Source organism: Lissotriton vulgaris, chromosome 4_1, assembly GCF_964263255.1.
Source record: "Lissotriton vulgaris chromosome 4_1, aLisVul1.2, whole genome shotgun sequence".
Taxonomy (NCBI): Eukaryota; Metazoa; Chordata; class Amphibia; order Caudata; family Salamandridae; genus Lissotriton; species Lissotriton vulgaris.
In genome coordinates, this window is record NC_141691.1 from 570,514,149 (window position 1) to 570,528,874 (window position 14,726).

Below are 14,726 nucleotides of genomic sequence, written 5' to 3' on the forward strand. Positions count from 1 at the left end.
CAAATCCTTTGTTTTTGTCTGCCAGCCAGTTGTTCGTTTTTTTGGTGTTTTCAGAATGGCTGTGGACCAGGTGATCCGAGAGGTTCAGTGCTCTCCTGTAGGTTACCAAAGGTCTCTCTCCAATGTTTTTGCCTATGTCAGGATCTTTTTGAATAAGATGCCAATATTTTTTTAGGATTGTCTGAGTTTCTTTCTCTCCAAGCTATGCTAACCTCATGATGGGGTGGTGGGAGAGGAGCATAGCTTGGAGAGAAGAAAACGACCATCATATGGCACAGGTAGCGTTATGGCTACGCTTCATCGATGATCTCTTCCTATTATGGAAGGGAACAAGGTCTGAATTCCAAGACTTCTTTGATGAATTGAACAAGAACACTGTAGGTCTGCAGTTTACACACACCATCAGCAACAAGGAAGTTGTGTTCCTGGACACAAAAGTCTATGTCAACAATAACCAAATCCACACAACAACTCATAGGAAGGAAACGGCAACGAATAGCCTCTTGCACGGACGCAGCTTCCATCCTCGAAAATTGAAACAGAGCATTCCATATGGAGAACTGCTAAGAATGCGAAGAAACTGTTCGGAGGAAACAGAAAAAGAAAAAAACTTCAGAGAGACTACAATAAGATTCTCACAACGAGGGTACAAATACCAAGACATCAAAAAAGGAGAAGAAAAAGCTAGAACAAAAACAAGAGCGGAAACCCTACTGCCAACGAAAAAACCCAACAAACAGGACAAGGACAATGATAAAGAACCGCCAAGGATGATTGTCACGTACAGTAAAGAAAGCTACAAAATACAGACAATCCTAAAAAAATATTGGCATCTTATTCAAAAAGATCCTGACATAGGCAAAAACATTGGAGAGAGACCTTTGGTAACCTACAGGAGAGCACTGAACCTCTCGGATCACCTGGTCCACAGCCATTTTGAAAACACCAAAAAAACGAACAACTGGCTGGCAGACAAAAACAAAGGATTTGTAAGATGTAAAACCTGTAAAGCCTGCAAAATAGGAAAGAATGTCAAAACTGTAACAGATCCAGCGGGCAAAGCATTCACAATAAGGGAAAACATAACCTGTGAAACCAGTTTTGTGATATGCATGCTCCAGTGCTATTGTGGAAAAAGATATATAGGCAGCACAACATGCATGCTAAAAAAGCGCATCCTAGAGCACATCCGTGCGATACAAAATGGAGACTCAACATATGCAATGGCCAAACATATAGCAAGCCACACCAACAAATCATGGCTAGATGTGCAATTCTTTGGTCTTGCAACGATTCCACAACATGAACGTGGCGGAAACAGAAAACTAAAACTACGCAGAATGGAATCAAAACTGATTATGAGGTTCAAGACCAAGATCCCGACAGGCTTGAATGGGGATGAGGAGCTTTATTTCCACTTATAAAAACATTTTTTGACAACCTCTATATATAGCAAATGACTAAGTACCATCATGAACCGTGTCACTACAAGAGACAAGCATATGTAAACAGTTCACAATTTCGAGAACTGCACATACACAGCATTTACCTGATTAACTGTACACATTTCTTTTTGGCTGGCATCTTATGTAAGTCTTGTTTATGGCAACCATTCTGGGGCAGTGGCAAGGGCACTCAGCCCGAGAAACGAATTAATTCTGCACACGTGAATGAAAAAACCCTTTTTTTATCACTCTTTGTAAATGAGGACATGTTTATATTTTTTACAAAAGGTGCAGTTTTTTGACCACTGCCAGGTTGCCAAAAGTGCAAATTTTGGGACTTTAATTATACTTAAGGCACTCAGCCATAATTAAGACATTCAAGCCTAAAATGCGTTTGTTTGAATTTTATAAATATGAAACCAGTGTAAAATTCAGTATATTTGAAATGTCAGGGAAATTTTACAACCAACTACATGTCCCACAATGCACGAAGTAACTACAATCACTTAAATAGTGAAAGTGAAGTAGGACAACTGTTTATGCCGCCGTGATAAGGAACCAGTAGGTTCGAAACGCGTAGGCTTGTGTACTTGTGCACTGAATAAATTTAAAAACCTCTAACTAACGGAGTGCTGGAATAATTCTTTTGTGTCAAATATATATATATATATATACACACATATTTATTCACCATTTGCTCGTTTCGCGGTCCTGGCGCTTCTTTCCGGCCGTGTGTAACCCCGTGGGCGAGCAACCCGCCACAATTCTCCACAACGCTTTCTTTCCAGAAAGAAATGGGTCGCACCTCAGAAATTTTGTTGCAAAAGTTCAAAGCCGTTTTATTCCGTCGGATTTAACAAACACACCAACACGTTTCGTTCTATCCTTAGAACTTGTTCACGGTGACCGTGGTCGTGAAGCAGGGTCGTCGGCTCATCGAACTACGTCATCCGACCTCTGGTAGGATTTATATTTTTTGATTTTGGGCTTCCTCTGCCTCTTCACTACACTCTGGTCACTGTACTTCACGTGTGCAAGTAGCTACCTCCCAGGCGCAGCTCATACAATGTCCTGGGGTGTGTATCCGCGGGACATTTATGTTTGCTATTACAGGACGGGAGCATGGCTTCCACCCTGTGATTGTAAATCCTTGTTTGCCTCGTTGAAGTGAGAGGAGGAAAACCTCGTATTGTTTCAATAAAGCGGATCCTTATGGTAAAAATGGAGAGAAAAAAATTAAGCGGGTCTCACCCGTTCATTTAAATGAGCCCCCTGGTGGGTAATATTCCGGGGCCAATCCTATTATTATATTGCGGGGTCCCTGCAGCACTCAGGACCTTAATCTCACATGTAAATTAGGCGCAGGAGGGCACAGAGACGGTTCGCAACTTAGGGGATCGCCACGTCCCCGGGTATTGTTTACTAATTGTTTGGGTGGCTTCTAGGCCACCTTAAGTCCGGGGATCGCCATCCTCCGGGGCTTTATTTAAATATGCAGGGTGGGCCTCACCAGTCCCTGAAGCCTCAGTGGCCCTAGGCAGTGCCTTATTGGTTCTGTAATCACACTGGCAGTAGTCATGGTGTTATAAAGTGATACACTCATAGAACCCTTGCAGTTGTAGAATTACCCAGGCTTTATTTATTTAATAGTCTGTTGGTTTATATTTGGTAGGTGCAGCGCAAAAATACAAATGTTTTACCTCATAACGTCCTATCAAACGCTGATTTTCACAATAAACTACAGACAAGTGTTGTCATAAAAAGAAGACCCATAAACTCATTTATTTATTGGTAAAAAAAAAACTTTATTAAAAGACCACAAATAAATAGAAACACAACTTTATTCGAACAAACAACAGTATAACATGAAATAAGTGGGTGGGACTCCCCCGGAAGCAACGTGCAAAACCTGCAAGACAAAAAAGAAACTTAAGTATGTGTGCCATGTCCTACAGAAAAGGAAAGGTAGTCAGAATGAAAGGAAGAAAGTGTGAATGGGACAGAGAACGAGTGGGTGGAAGGGGAGGGAGAGACAAAAAAACAGAGGGAGGAGGAGACAGAGCGTCAGCCTCTTGCACCCAGCCCTCGGTGTTCACCTCCCGCCACCCATGTGTCTGGGAAGCTTGGGTCCGCGAGAGAGTGCGGTCCAGCTAGTCCTTAAAATGAAAGAGATATGAATGAGGTCAGAGATTACTTTATTATCTACGGCAACATTGCTTGCCTGCACCTGTGCCCCCAGGCTGTTGCACCACAACCCCGTCCCCCGCACTGTGCTCAATTGCACCTCCTGCGCACCGAGGCTTCACTGCTCAACTGCCACCACTGGTGTGTCCAACGACGTGCTGGTGCGAGCTCCGACTCAGGGGTGCCTCTCTCAGGGAGTGCAAAAAAACGATGGATTTGGGCCCAGATCTTTGGACTGGGATGAGTGTGTGACATTGATCCACATTCGGTCCATCACCTGTTGTGTTTGCATATTCCGCCCTAAGTGCGCTGGGGATGCCCAGACGTGGGTCCCAGGCACTCCACACCACTGGAGTCAAGCTAGCCGGGCTGATGAGAGGTGTTACCTCGAAACCGGTCCGGTCCTCGGATGCTTGATTCCGTTCTGGGAAGGACATGGCTTTTGTAGTTCGGACTGGACTGTTCCCATGGGGCACAGGGTCAGAGCTGATTTGCATATCGCCATTGTCTAACCCAGGGTGGTGTGGAGTGCAAAAAAACGATGGATTTGGGCCCAGATCTTTGGACTGGGATGAGTGTGTGACATTGATCCACATTCGGTCCATCACCTGTTGTGTTTGCATATTCCGCCCTAAGTGCGCTGGGGATGCCCAGACGTGGGTCCCAGGCACTCCACACCACTGGAGTCAAGCTAGCCGGGCTGATGAGAGGTGTTACCTCGAAACCGGTCCGGTCCTCGGATGCTTGATTCTGTTCTGGGAAGGACATGGCTTTTGTAGTTCGGACTGGACTGTTCCCATGGGGCATAGGGTCAGAGCTGATTTGCATATCGCCATTGTCTAACCCAGGGTGGTGTGGAGTGCAAAAAAAGATGGATTTGGGCCCAGATCTTTGGACTGGGATGAGTGTGTGACATTGATCCACATTCGGTCCATCACCTGTTGTGTTTGCATATTCCGCCCTTAGTGCGCTGGGGATGCCCAGACGTGGGTCCCAGGCACTCCACACCACTGGAGTCAAGCTAGCCGGGCTGATGAGAGGTGTTACCTCGAAACCGGTCCGGTCCTCGGATGCTTGATTCCGTTCTGGGAAGGACATGGCTTTTGTAGTTCGGACTGGACTGTTCCCATGGGGCACAGGGTCAGAGCTAATTTGCATATTGCCATTGTCTAACCCAGGGTGGTGTGGAGTGCAAAAAAACGATGGATTTGGGCCCAGATCTTTGGACTGGGATGAGTGTGTGACATTGATCCACATTCGGTCCATCACCTGTTGTGTTTGCATATTCCGCCCTAAGTGCGCTGGGGATGCCCAGACGTGGGTCCCAGGCACTCCACACCACTGGAGTCAAGCTAGCCGGGCTGATGAGAGGTGTTACCTCGAAACCGGTCCGGTCCTCGGATGCTTGATTCCGTTCTGGGAAGGACATGGCTTTTGTAGTTCGGACTGGACTGTTCCCATGGGGTACAGGGTCAGAGCTGATTTGCATATCGCCATTGTCTAACCCAGGGTGGTGTGGAGTGCAAAAAAACGATGGATTTGGGCCCAGATCTTTGGACTGGGATGAGTGTGTGACATTGATCCACATTCGGTCCATCACCTGTTGTGTTTGCATATTCCGCCCTAAGTGCGCTGGGGATGCCCAGACGTGGGTCCCAGGCACTCCACACCACTGGAGTCAAGCTAGCCGGGCTGATGAGAGGTGTTACCTCGAAACCGGTCCGGTCCTCGGATGCTTGATTCCGTTCTGGGAAGGACATGGCTTTTGTAGTTCGGACTGGACTGTTCCCATGGGGCACAGGGTCAGAGCTGATATGCATATCGCCATTGTCTAACCCAGGGTGGTGTGGAGTGCAAAAAAACGATGGATTTGGGCCCAGATCTTTGGACTGGAATGAGTGTGTGACATTGATCCACATTCGGTCCATCACCTGTTGTGTTTGCATATTCCGCCCTAAGTGCGCTGGGGATGCCCAGACGTGGGTCCCAGGTACTCCACACCACTGGAGTCAAGCTAGCCGGGCTGATGAGAGGTGTTACCTCGAAACCGGTCCGGTCCTCGGATGCTTGATTCCGTTCTGGGAAGGACATGGCTTTTGTAGTTCGGACTGGACTGTTCCCATGGGGCACAGGGTCAAAGCTGATTTGCATATCGCCATTGTCTAACCCAGGGTGGTGTGGAGTGAAAAAAAACGATGGATTTGGGCCCAGATCTTTGGACTGGGATGAGTGTGTGACATTGATCCACATTCGGTCCATCACCTGTTGTGTTTGCATATTCCGCCCTAAGTGCGCTGGGGATGCCCAGACGTGGGTCCCAGGCACTCCACACCACTGGAGTCAAGCTAGCCGGGCTGATGAGAGGTGTTACCTCGAAACCGGTCCGGTCCTCGGATGCTTGATTCCGTTCTGGGAAGGACATGGCTTTTGTAGTTCGGACTTGACTGTTCCCATGGGTCACAGGGTCAGAGCTGATTTGCATATCGCCATTGTCTAACCCAGGGTGGTGTGGAGTGCAAAAAAACTATGGATTTGGGCCCAGATCTTTGGACTGGGATGAGTGTGTGACATTGATCCACATTCGGTCCATCACCTGTTGTGTTTGCACAGCAGGTCTCCGGTCGGGGACGGTGTTTTGATACCAGGATCAAAGGCGTTTGAATGCCCAGGGTATTAGCACGGGCTGAGCACCTGCTCCGCCCATTTTGGGGCAACCAACTCAGTGTCTGAAAAGGGAGAAATAATATAATGCTGGAAACGTCTTGCGGTAAATGAAGGTTTATTTCAAGCTTAATAGAGAACACCAGTTGAGCGCATCCTTCCTTCTTGAAGTACGATCTACCAACTGTTAGTGGTAATCGTTGTTCAAAGAGGAGTTGGAGTGCACAAGAATACTCAAGGTTAAATAATATGTTATGCCAACGTTCACATACAAAGGAACAGAGCGCATCATTGAAGGATAATGTGCACATGTAATGCAGTGGCGCAAGCCTGTGTGCATGTACACTTAGTAATCAGCTCACTGTAGTGCCCCAAAAGTCAACGCCACATGTCTGTAGGGCAGCGCTGCCTGCTGGCTCAGGCCTACAGTACGGTCCAGCAGGTCCTTAAAATGAGACAGAGATGTGACTGAATGAGGTCAGAGATCACATCATTACGCACAGCAACCTCGCTTGTTCGCACCTGCACACCCAGGCTGATGCACCCAACCCCGCACCGCGCTCAATTGCAGCCCCTGTGCACCCAGGCCCCACTGCTCACCTGCTGTCATTGTTGTGTCCAAACACGACAGCCAGCAGAGTTCACAATTCAAATCAAGCTTTGATTGTCAGGATGGTGTACACCTTATGGATACTTTTTTTATTGCGCACTAGCTTACCCGTTGCGCGTTGCTGCGATCTCAGAAGAAAGGAAATTCAAGGAAACTTGTTATGATAACATTAAATTTACATTGTGTCATTGTTATTGAAACGTATTCATTTTATTTTTGAAAACATTTCTAAGTGTGGCTTGAGCAGTGCGTCCCCGATTGGCTTCCAATCATGATTCCGGTTGCTTGTTCGTTTGAGAAGAACGGGCTTGAGCAGTGCGTACTTGATCGGCTTCCAATCTTGATTCTCGTTGCTCGTTCGTTTGAGAATGACGGGCATGAGCAGTTTGTATTTGAACAGCTTCTAATCTTGCTTCCTGTTGCTCGTCTGTTTCTAAAGCTCGTAATGCCTTTTTTTTCTTTCGTGCTTCTGATATAGATTGACCAATCGATTTCCATTTGGGGGTCATAACTGTAGACGATGCTCACAAATTCGCTGTCTATTTCAGTATTTGAAAGATTATGAGGGCCCTGGGGGGCCGATTAAAAAAATTAATTTGACAGAAACCTTCGCGGGTGTGTACTCAACAACTTCCCAAAGTTTCATGGCGATCAGATGAATGGTGTTGTAATGCATAAACGACATACAGACAGACAGATATACTTTTGTTTATATATATATAGATTTGAAGGCGAGGTGGATGCGGCCATATCACCTGAGGCAGTGTGGAAGAACTGGGACATGTGGCGGCGTTGTTATCCTATTTATACGTACGCAAAGTGGACTGGGCTTTCGTACGCCAGGCCAGCGTAGGGATGTGAATAATTATTCCGGGGAGCTGGGAGTTGTCCAGTTCCTGCCTGGCCAGGAAGTGTATTTGTGTGTGTGTCCCTGTTGCAGTTTTGACGTCGCGCAATCTGCAATTTACATTAATGTAGCATGTATCGGGAGGGCGGCAACTATCACTAATGAGATGCTGTCCAAAAACATTGAATGGCCAACATCACATGTCGTTGTCAAGCTTGTGGATATGCGCAGACACGCATGTCAATGGTGTGCGGTATTATTGAAAGTGTTGCTATCGCAAAGCGCACATGTGAATGTGCTCGGGTGGAGGGAGGATAAGCAGTGAGGCCTCGTCATACACAGGGATAACGCTCATTACAGTCAAGTAATGCACGTCAACCGGGAATCTGAAAGTCTCACATATGACACACTACTATACTGGTATAGCCTGACAACAGAGCATACTGCAACACAAATCTACACATTACTCTTTACTGTTTGTCACATGTGATCTAGGATGTGCACCCCTTCGAGCCACCAATACCCAGGCTGGAAGGACAATAATGCGCACATACACACACACTAGGGGCATCGTGTATTGTTTTTTTGATGTATGTTTCAGATGCTTTGCCATCACACGTAGAAGGCTACTGTGCAGACCATGAATATTGATCAAGATGATCGTTGCATGTTGTGTGTAGTATAAGATGTGTACACAGCAAAAACTTTTCAAAAAAGCTCTCTAAGCAGAAGAGGTGTCTCTCATCAAAAGCTGTAAAGAGAATGACTAAAATGGGTGGGGTCCTCCAACTGTTACAATAGGAAATGTTATGAACCAATCAAATGCTTTTTTTTTAGGTCACGTGGCAATGTCGCACTGAGCGCGCAAGGAGGCCCGATGCAATTTTGGGGAAATATATTTACCATAATATAAGTTTATTACAGTTAGAAATATATAAATGTTTAAAATATTTTAGATTATCGCTTGCTCTCATATACACTTTAAAGTTATTAATATATAGTTTTGGACATAAAAAAAATGAGGGAATGGCCTACCATACGTCTATGACGTAACAGAGGGCCTGGCAGCGTGCACTCGTTGCACACGCAACATGCAGCGGGCGCAACCCCATACGTACATGACGTAACGCGCGGCTTGGTACTCGGTACCCGTCGCATATCAAAGTAGCAGCTGGTGCGACCGTATACATATATGATGTTACGCAGGACTCGGTGCCACGAACCCGTTGGATAGGAAAGGCGCATCATTTACGAGTTTAGCAATATGGTGGATAAGATTCGCGTGCTATGGCGCTTGGTACACTACCGGGTCGGGTTACCAGTTTTCTCAAAAACAAAAAGATATACATATTTTAGTTTGAAGATCTTAAACATTACATAATTTATAAAGGAAAAGGAAAAAGGATAATAGAGTTCCAAAATATTACAAAAATAAAAATAGAAAAAATATAGGTTTTATAAATATTAAAATATGAAATTCAATTTGTATAGCGCATAGCTACCCTGAGGCCTTCCAGTGCTGAATAATAGAAAGACAGAAAGGAACAGCCACAGTGCTATGGATGCGTCCCGAACAGATGGGTTTTCAAGAGCTTCCGGAAGGCCAGAAGGTTGTTGTTTTCTCGAAGGGCAAGGGGGATGGAATTCCAGATTTTTGCAGCATTAAACGAGAAGGAGCGTCCGCCCCATCTCGCTTTACGTATCTTCTTGGTGGTAGCCAGGCGCAAGGAACTGGAGCGCAGGGTTCTATGAGGAGGATAGGAGGTGACCAGAGAGTGCATAATCGCCAGACCAGTCTTCCAGATGGCTTTATGAGCCAGGCACATAGCCTTAAACTGTATCCTGGCTGAAATGGGGATCCATGAAGTTTCCTCAGTGCTGGTCTTGCAGACTGCCACTGCCGAGTCTGGAAAAGCAGCCGGGCTCCACAATTCTGTGTTACTTGCAGTTTATTGATCGTAGATTGGGAGGCTCCAAGATATAAAGCTTTCCCATAGTCCAGGCGAGAAAGTATAAGGGCCTGAACCATCATTCTTCTCGCCTGGAATAGGACGAGGGGAATGATTTTGCGCAGTATTCTCATCAGTCCATAGCAAGTGGCTGAGAGTTTGGTGGTCTGGTGGGTGAAATCAAGAGAGTTATCAAGCCACATGCCGAGGCTCTTTATCTGTGTCTTTGGGGGTGGAGCGGGCCCAAGCAAGCCGGCCACAGGGAAGCGGGGACAGAGGACAATGGATTGCCCAAAAGCATGACTTCTGTTTTGGCCCCGTTGAGCCTAAGGCATGAGAGTTCCATCCACTAGGCCACCGCCTCTAGGCAAGGTCCCTCAGCGTGATGTCATCAGTGATGTAATATGTGACCTCTGTAGTGCATTGCGGGGGCGCGAGGTATTGTTAGCTCAACTAAATATAAAGGGCAAATTTCTTTGGTTTTATATGAGTCAAAAGTCCAACTAACTAAAACGTCCCTGAAACCTATGGTTTTTAGTGAATTTCAAAGGTTTTTTAAATGATAATTCTGAACTATAACATCTGTAAAACCTATGTTTTTTCAGTGAATATATATATATATATATATATATATATATATATATATATATATATATTACCTACTGGCGGTAGCCAGTAGGTATATATAGTTAGGACCTAGTTACATAGGAAATCCCCAACATTCTATTGGGAATAACTTTGGCGCTGGTTGATGAATCTTCGCAAATTTCTCAAAGAAGATGGCTCGCTCCGCTCCGCTCCTTCCCTGAAAGTTTGGGGGGGATTCGTCAAGTGGGGGCTGAGAAAAAAGGGGGGTCCCAAAACGTGTTTTCCCCATGTTAATTTCCATAGGACCTTTAGACTCAGCTACAGCTTGAACCGCTGAAGGGAATGACACCAAACTTGTCAAGATGGTAGTGTCTGGTATGCAGATCACGCTTTTGGTAAAATAGTGTAAATCCCTCCAGTGGTTCCTGAGAAAATTAGAAGAGAAATCAATTATATATCTATAAGCGTGCACGGGTGCGCGCACCCCGCGATTTTTCGCAATTTTTTTTTGTTGGGGGGGGGGGGGCTTGGGGGGCTTCTCTCTTTTATTTTTATCTGTTTTATTTAAATTTCGAGGGTGCTCACCCCTCGTTTTACCCCCGAGATCACCGCCGCGGCCCGAGCCGCCTCAAGATGGCCGCTGCCTGGTTGTGGGCGGGGCCGGGAGGACGTGGTTTCCGCTTCCCCCTGCCTGGGGGAAGCCTGTGCCTGCCGGTCTCCCGTGCCAAGGGGGAGACCGGATAATGATGCCGGCTGGTGCGGGGCTCCCGTGTGCTGAGGAGCCCCGGTAAAAGAGGAGACGTCGTCGTGAGCGCTGATTGGCTCCTCCTGCAGCCCTGCCTGCACAGTCCAGCCCCGTAGCCTCCAAATCTGGGCACTGCATGCAGAGGCGCGCCATCTACACGTCAGGCCACTGCACGTCCAGACGCTTCGCCTCAACATCTGGACACTGCTCGACAGACGCAGCACCGCCACGACCACACCTGGACCGTGCACGTGTCAGGGCGGGCGGCGTGCTGGCAAAGGCAAATGGCCGAATTTCAGATGTTCAGTCTTTCGTCGTTTTGACAGGGCGGTGAGGTTTAAGCAGCAGAAAGATGACATGCACCAGATTAAATGAATGCACGCGATGTGCCTTCGTAACTCAGGCTTCAGAGGTGCATACGCGCATTGTAGACAGCGTGCTGGCACGTGCGAGTTTAGATATATCTAGCTCTAAGTATAGGGATACATTATGTATGCATAGATGCGTTAAGGGTAACATGATACATTGTGTGCACAAGGCCACGGGATAGATTCACGAATTGAATGTTACAAATACATGGATCGGTACAGTTACTTCAGATCTACGTTAATATACGTTTTGACTATAGAGGCGCAGTTTGATGCGTAACAAGCACACCCAGGGATATATTATTAATACAAAGATGCATCAAAGGTACCTTGGTGCATTTTATATTTTAGGTTATGAGTAGATTGTGTAGCGCCTTCTTCCATTAGTATTGCATCGTAGCGCCTTCTTGTTCTGCGATTGCCATCGTTGGTTGTGGCTGTTCGGTTGTGTTTAATTTTAGATGCTTAGTAGAAATTTGGCAACATGGAAGTTACATGATTTGTGCTTTGCTGGTTTTCCTTGAGATGAGAGGTTGGTTGTCCACAGTGCATAATTTGAGCCGGTGGATGCTAATGGTGCCCACCGGAACTCATTTTTGATGACCGGCAATTATCTGTCCAAATCAGATTTTGATACAGGGCAGGGGAGAGAAAACCACAAAAGGGAAAAGTAGGAGCAAAGAGAATGATGGAAAAACACAGAAAAGGCACGAAAGCAGGGTTGTTAGAGAACCTGTGTGAATTAAAGGGACCTGCACTGTCTGCCGGAAGAGTAAAGAGGCATCAGGTGGACACAAGACGAGGCAGATTCCGCCCCCTGCACCCCACTTTCGATAGTGCCGGCTTCGGTCTTCTGAACAAAACCTCAGGCCCAGCAGTTATTATTTTGCAAATGTAATGCCCATAGTCGACCTAGGCGAGTTATTTATACATTACTAATTCTTGTTAGTAGTTTATTATGTTTTGATTATGTGTTCACCGCTACGTCATATGTATTTATGCCGTGCTGGTGGAAAGAAACGAGAACCAATATGTTATTGATAACAAATGTATTATTTAGCCTCCATTTATACTTTTATTACTAAAATGCAAAGGTTAAATCCCACGCTGTTACCGCAGTAAATGCTAACTGTGGCGAACTCACAGGGACGCACTAAGTGCCTACTCTCCTAATGAGATTATATGTATGGCCCATACTTATCTTACTTTCTGTGTAAATACTTTTATTACCTACTTACACGCCTGGAAAGTAGCAATACCTAATCCATATATGCAGGTATGTAGCAGCAAATGTGCTATTTATTACCCGAATCCAGGGAGGAAATGGGCGTCATTGCTCACTCGAGGTCACGGCTGTAAAGAACATGGCTCTTCCATGCAGTCAACAGTAACAATAAACAGCGGGGCTTCTTTATGAGCCCTTGCGTCACTTTTGCGCCGACGGTGCTTCACTTTTGTGTGACACACCAGCGGCGTAAAAATGCACCATGTTGTGTGATGTTTAGAAAGTGACGCATCTAGGTAGATGCGTCACTTTGTAAACCCCAGCACCACATTATACCTGCGCCAGGTATAATGTATGCACGGCGGGCGATCTGACGCAAGTAAGCCTCGTAGAAGTGATGCAGTGAAATCTGTGAGATTTCACTGTGCCACTTCTAGGACGCAAATGTGTCAATATCTTACGCTTGCCTCACAGCAGGCGTAAGTAAGACTGACACAGGCGCATTTAAAATGGTACTTGCCTATGTGAAATAACCCATTGCTGGAGTTGCGTCACTTTTGTGACACACTCCTGCAATGCGTAGTTTTCTTGCGCCTACACAGCCGTCAGAAAAACTGACGTATCTGTAACTCCTTGCGACATGATGCGTCATACTATAAATATGGCGCATCCAGTATGTCGCAAGGAGGGCGCAATGAAAAGTGGCGCATCGCTGTTTTCACGCAGCGATGCTTCACTTTTCGTGAATGAGGCCCAGCATATTTAACTCTTTGCATATCTGGGAATATTCCTGTTGACATATATTATTTAATTACAAGTATTTGGATAGCTATATTACTACATTATTAGTCCACAGAAACAGACCTACAGATCATATATATATATATGATTTGTAAATATTTATTATTTATTGTGCACATTTATGAAATGTGAAAGGTCATTCGTTCTGTAAATATTGTAAAATAATGCATAGAATGAAGTAAGAATTTACCTTTCAAAGATGGTGTCTTTGTAAATACCAGACACTTTCTTCCTTTCTTCATAGCTATTCCCGATTGATAATGTTTTTAAACCAGTCTCACTCAGTGTCCAATGAACACTGAGGAAGGCATCACGCCGAAACGCGTTTGTTTTGCCTGCAATAAAGAAACTTGAAAAGCATCTCCGTGAGTGCAGCATCTTTTGATATAACAGAGGAGTTGTGAGCGCGATATATATATATATATATATTCACTGAAAAAACCATAGGTTTCTGGCCTTTTATATATATATATATATATATATATATATATATATATATATATATATATATATTAGCTTTTAAAAAACCAATGAAATTCACTGAAAAAAACATAGGTTATACACTATATATAGTTAGGAATTAGCCTTTAAAAACCCAATGAAATTCACTAAAAAAAAACATAGGTTTTAGGCCTTATATAGTTAGGAATTAACATATAAAAAACCATTGAAATTCCTCCTATATAGTTAGCTGGACATTTTATTGATATAAAACCAATGAAATTCGACATATAGTTAGTTGCACTAACTATATATTTCGCGCATCCGCAATCCAATGCTGATGATGTCACATATTACATCATTCATGACATGGTCAGTGACATCACTGATGACATCACTGATGACAGCTCATTTAACATCAATAATCACACCACTGATGATATACTTCATGTGATAATACAATGCACCTCCTTACACTCTAATACACCTAGTGTAAAATACAGAGTATCATTTTGAAACTATTGACACACCAATACCATTTACTACATACCCACTCACTGATTCCTACGTCTACATGCACATTCATTCATTCACCCATAAGGTCATTCGTACATACTGTCACTCATCATTGCAACACTATCATATGCACTCATACACCTATGCAGACACTCACACACTGCCACTCATCCATGGAGTTACTCACACACCTACTCAGTCCTGTAAAGAATCAATCACACTTTGATTTCTTTATCTATACAGTTAAACACAGAACAGCTTACATTTTCACAGATATACTAACACATACTTACTCACTTATACAATCAAATCCTTCATCCATACTCTTATACATCCTCTCATTCTT

At 44.9% G+C, this 14,726-nt stretch overlaps 1 protein-coding gene across 3 annotated transcripts in view; it reads left to right on the plus strand.

Moving 5' to 3' along the window:
* Positions 1-14,726, plus strand: part of GOLGA4 (golgin A4) — an 853,888-nt gene that overhangs the window by 494,755 nt on the left and 344,407 nt on the right. The gene's annotated exons all lie outside the window — the stretch shown is intronic.